This window comes from Poecilia reticulata, linkage group LG17 (genome assembly GCF_000633615.1).
Source record: "Poecilia reticulata strain Guanapo linkage group LG17, Guppy_female_1.0+MT, whole genome shotgun sequence".
Taxonomy (NCBI): domain Eukaryota; kingdom Metazoa; phylum Chordata; class Actinopteri; order Cyprinodontiformes; family Poeciliidae; genus Poecilia; species Poecilia reticulata.
This window is the reverse complement of record NC_024347.1, coordinates 24,936,362-24,941,999: the sequence shown is the minus strand read 5'-3', so window position 1 is coordinate 24,941,999 and position 5,638 is coordinate 24,936,362. Positions and strand designations below refer to the sequence as shown.

Genomic DNA, 5,638 nt, shown 5'->3' with positions numbered 1-5,638 from the left:
CRTAAAATGTTTCCTTAAATCTGGTAATCTACACCCTGACCTGAATACCCTCCTGAACCAGGTCTTGTCTTTAATGCCCTGCACTATGCCTCTCTGCAGCTGCTTTAGCTCAGCTTCACWGGCCGACTTTTAATCTCTACCTTTCCATCTAATTTCCATCTAAAAGTAGKAATGATTASAGCTCCACTTATAAAATTCTGAATGGCTTTGACCCATAATCAGAAAGTGAGAGGAAAAAAACACAATTTCACCATAAACAACTTGTTTTGGCGCCCCCTCCACAGTGGGTGGAGCTACGGCTGCCAGTGGCCAGTGAGGATAAAAAGCCCTGAATGTTCCTCGGCTTCATCAGACTCTTCACTTCACCATGAACAAATCGGTGCTGCTCCTGCTCGGTCTGCAGATTTTCCTGCTCATCTCTGCCTTCAGCTCTGCAGATGCAGCCGCTCTGGTGACCGGTGACGAACAAAAGCGGCAGACTTTGGACGCGGTAAGAACATTGGAGCAGCTGCAGCAATGATGTGTTAATGGTGGAGATTGTCTGTGTCATAAGTTGAAGCGCTCAGTAAGAGTAAAACTTGGTGGGGAAGAAAGTTGTTTTTTTGTTTTTGTTCCTCTTGTTGGTGTCATCCTTTTTCCCCTTTTTTTTTTCTCCTTTGACAAAGGAAACAATCAAGGATGTGAGAAGACAAAGAGCCAAACGTCAAAGACCTTGGTGCGCCCAGTTTAGGGGAGGATGTTCGGTATGTGGCTTGGAGAGAGAASAATCCATGTCAATCTATTCTCTAGGCTGTGTTTTTATTAATTAAGAACACTGATATAAACAGATATTTTCTTACACTCTGACTTCTTTCTTTTGCAGTTGATTGAGWTGGCAACTATGAAGGTAAAATGATGTGAAATCATTCAATAGAACGGATGAAAGTTTCTGAAATCGATGTTTGTGCTGCAAAGAAAAAAAGRATGAAAGGAGCAGTTTAGGTCTCTGCARGGACATTTCATGTCATTGTCATTGTGGAGAAMACAAAACTAAACTATTTTCCTCTCATTGTTTCTGTCAAAATTACAGCCCAAAACAGTCGAATTTTCATAACCTGTGACAAAATAATGTAAGTATTTTTAGATTTTGAAATTATGTTCCTACGGCCAAATCTTTGTCTTCATCTTACCGAGAAACTCTTTTCTGTCTCAGTGAACAGAAGAAACCCAAAGGACAGAAGATCACAGTCCAGAAAATTAATGTGATGAAGTCCGACTTAAATCTTCCTCTCATCAGCAAATTATCTTAAATGCTGTGTTTTAATTCAATGTAAGCAGAAAATTATAAATAATAGAAATAAAGGATTTCAACATTAGCTTGTATGTAATTAATGTAATTAACATGTTTCACTTTCTCAATTGAGTTTCTGAAATAAACAGTATTTCCAATAATTTTCTCATTTACTGAATATGACTGTAAATGTTTCCTTGTGTGATGCTTTTTATTGTAGACTCTTCTTCTATGTGTATTTAGAAAGTTAACACATCAAATTAGAATTAAGTGCTTATTTTCACGTAAGGAGGAAGAAGATTTTTTTGTTGCCTCCCGTGTTCCAGTTATTCATGGCTTCCACATTCAGAGATTCTTCACAAATCTGTGTATCAAGAACTTCAGTCATGGACAAACACTTAATTCTTGCTYTGCTTGATTTCCTGCTTATCACAGCCTCTCAGCCGAAGTGGTTSTAGGATTATATGATTTCAAATCTCCCTACTACGATTTTTYTGTTGSAATTATATTTTTACAGTTGAATTAAGAATTGCATCTTTATGCAGGTATGCAAAGAAGGAAACTTTGCAAAGTAAAAGCAGGATTTAGATGGCACCATTTGGTAATACGTTTCTGCTGCCCACTGAATGAAAATCTATTGTCAACATTAGGACAGCAGCTGAACTGGGTTTGGATTATACATAAATTAGTGGACATGTTTTCTATTTATGCTCTACCTAGATATATTTTTGTGCTTTTTTTRKTAATTAAAGGATTTAAAAACTGCAGGCAGACCATGTGGCTTGACTCTGGAAACCTTTATATGTGTAAAGGTTTGTCTACAATTTGGAAAATTCAGATCAAAATGTTTTTGTTTTKGGCTGGGTGGCACCGAACTGATTGTGTCAAAAGACCAAGACTAGCTGGAAAAGTTGAATTTATTGCATAAATATGTAAGTGTGACATGGGTTGAAGGATCTTGATTGTGACTCGAAGGGCGTCACCCTAARGCGAGATAATCTGGGTTTCCCTATTAAAAGTACCCAAGTCGATCTGGATTTATATGACAAAAGCAGAAATGGTTTACAAAATATATCTTAGTTATTTTKTAACAATATTGAAGAAATGCTTTATTATTTAAATTTAGAACCTAATAGGAAAAAGCAACCAAAGGCAAAATTAGCAATTATAATTTGGRACTTAGGACAAAAGTCTGCATCTCAGGGCTCAGAAAATTGTGCAACATTTAGAAATAGAAGGGAGGGGGGAGGCATATTGAAATAAAAAACTGAAAAATATCACCTCAAACTAAATAAACCAGTTGAACACTGCCCTCTTGTGGCCAAATACTGCGTAAAAAAANTTTATTTTTTTAAATTAAATCCTGGTTTTGTAATATGTTGGGTGTGGTTAGTTAAATTCCAGGTTTATTTAACTAGTAATCAGTTTGTTTACATACAACTCCACAAGAAATGAATTGTTGAATTTAGTAATCAAGTTTTAAGATGCTGTCATGAATGCATGTTTAACATGTATCTGTTATTATTTTATCAATGGCTTGAATGATTAATAAAAGGGTTTTTGGTGCCTCAAAATGACTTCCTGTTATTCAGTATTCATACTCTCTCGCCTTAACATCTCACAGAATGGACAGGTGTGATCAAACTGAAAGACATGTTGTGATTTAACACCRAACATCTGATGAGGTGAGAAGGAMAACAAATATGWGGAGAAAAACAATATTTTTCATTWAAAAAAAGAAAAACAGTAACTGGTCGTCTGAAAAYATCTGGTGATGCAAAGTAGTGATGCAAAGTAGAAAAATGTGGAAATGTCACAAGCAAAARCTGGAAATTAATGTCATCATATTGATTCCCACAAGGGTTGTCWCATTAGTAGAGTTTCTACAACAKAATTATAAGAATAACAAACATTTGCTTTTCTATCTTGTCCMCACTATTGGATTTTACCAACACTAATGCAACTTCTGTAGAAAATGATTGCTAAAATTGATTTCTAGACAGACAGACAACARACAGACAGATGTTGTTTTGCCCACTTATTGTTGCATTTTGGGAAGTTGGTGGTGCAATTTCTCAKATTTCTACACCCCTTTGTGACAGTCAGATACCGAGACTCTCTTTCCCACAGCCCATGTCAGCACAAACATTCAAGTTCAGTTACATGACARCCATTTTCACAGTCATCTCAGCAATTACAGCAATTTTATTCCCTTCAACAACACTGGTCATCCTGAAAACGCCGTGGCRAGCTGCCATGGGCGGTTTTCATAGAAGGCCATAAGTTGTCCAAGATACAAGCAAATAATGGTCAATTMAAAGTCAGGTTTTCTGATGGAACTAGTTTGAAATCAATTAAAGGTGTCAGCGGGAAGCTTCTCTGGGACATWCAAAGGATTTTGTATTTGGGGAAAAATATACCAGTTGAAATTGTTGCCTGTGATCATAAGGCAGTGTTTGTGAAGTTGGGTAGTTGGGAGAAGTTATTCTGCTTACATGTATGAATAATTTTAGCATTAAAATGAATATTAGCATAAATTCTGATAACTGTTAATTCAAACAATCGTACTTACTTGCAAAACAGAGACTTGAGAGGATCATGGAACGTAATGGGAGTCTGAATATATATGATGTGTTTAGTAACATTGAAACCAARCACTAAAATAAAGTTCTAAAAACAAAATTAATGTAGAAAAACAAAAAAAGATAACCAGGAATCTGATACGTCAGACCACTGTCAATAATAAAAAATCTCCAAGATATAAATATCAATGAAATGAAAATGTGCTCAACTTTGAAGGAACACTTTCCTGCTTAATTATTGAGGCACTGAACACTAAAATATAAAACATTGTCTTCAACTAACAACAATGAGCAATAACAGATGCCAAATCAGATCAAATAAAATGGAAATCTAGAAACAGGATGACCGTGGTRCTGTGGTAGGACTGCAGTGGTTTACCATATAGATTATCCATAAAAAAAAAAAGGTTTTCTCATTATTTCTCATTATTAAAGTCTGTGATGAACAAATGTAGMATTTCTGTTTTTAACTTTTACATTTGAATACATTAGGTCTCCTACCAAGTCTTGTGTTTGTCCATTTAATTTTTTATTCACACATTAAGTCAATCACATACTGTGTGATTTTGAACAATTTAAAAAATGCACCTGCATATGTCTGTGAGACCCTCAAGAAGTCACAGAGTCACATAACCAGGCATTCATCAATTTCCTCCTAAGGGCGAAAGCACTAAAAGCCAATTAACCAAAGTGCAGCTTGATGAAAAATGTGAAATGCAAAATTTTGTTTCAAATGTAATATTTGAACTATAATTTGTCATCGGTCATAACACGGTTTTGACAGTAATCAGTGTAATGATAGACAGACACAAACCTCCTTATTTCCGCATTCTGCATGGTTTCACCAAAAAACATCAGATATTGTATGTCTTCAGAAGTAACAAACGTTTGATTGATGACAAATCTCTGACGCCTTTTGATTGAGTAAGGCTGGTTCTGTCAAAACTTCCTCTTTGTTCACATGCAAGTGTTYGGCTGSCAGYGTGTATATAAACACCTTTACAGCCTTCAGTTTCTCAGCCATGGAGAAGTTTCTACTTTTGGGCCTGTTGTGTCTGCAGGTTTTTCTGCTCGCTACAGCATTCACGTCTTCGGAGAAAGCTGCTCTCCTCACAGATGATCAACAGCTGGCYAATCTGGTAAGATGACAGGAAGCCTCACTGAAGTGCTTAAGACATAAAGTGCAGTGAGTTTTATTTACGTTTYTGGTTTCTTTYCCATTTGGTCACAGAAGGAAGAMGGCAAAGGGATGAAGAGAACTCAATTTCGAGGATGGAAAGGCTGTGGAAGGAGGATTGGGGACTGTAATTCTTTCAGAGTGGTAAGCTTTTTTTCTATCAACAACAAAACAACAAAAACTWAAAAAGCTAAATCAAAGTAACTTTTAAATTCTGAATGTACTCCTCAATGCGAGGCAGAACCTTTGTCGATGATCCTTTGTKGATCTAACTGTCTTTCTTTTGTAATTTAGGAACCAACAAAGAATCCAAAACCAACCMGAGCCAGAAAATAAATGATKGATGACAGAAACAACTTGCCAACACGTGAACATCAAAAATCCAAAATATTTTTTTTCTTATCAACTTCCTTATTTGCTATATCTCAAGTAAATCTTTGCTTTGCAACCTAATGAAATGCTTCAAGGAAATAAATCTGTTTTYTCTCATGCTTATTATATTAAAAACACATTTTAAATGATTGTTGGGTGATTATTTGTTAAGGGCGCTTATTATATTTAGGGGGTTAAATGCAGGTACCCATCTCCAGCAGGTGAGTACACCCTCAA

At 35.9% G+C, this 5,638-nt stretch overlaps 1 long non-coding RNA gene across 1 annotated transcript; it reads left to right on the top strand.

Annotated features, from left to right (window-relative positions):
• The first annotated feature begins 4,879 nt into the window (after positions 1–4,879).
• LOC103479808 (uncharacterized) lies at positions 4,880–5,550 on the top strand. Its single transcript, XR_535993.2, has 3 exons — positions 4,880–4,991; positions 5,084–5,173; positions 5,324–5,550. It is a non-coding gene; the product is annotated as an uncharacterized LOC103479808 (long non-coding RNA).
• Positions 5,551–5,638: the final 88 nt, after the last annotated feature.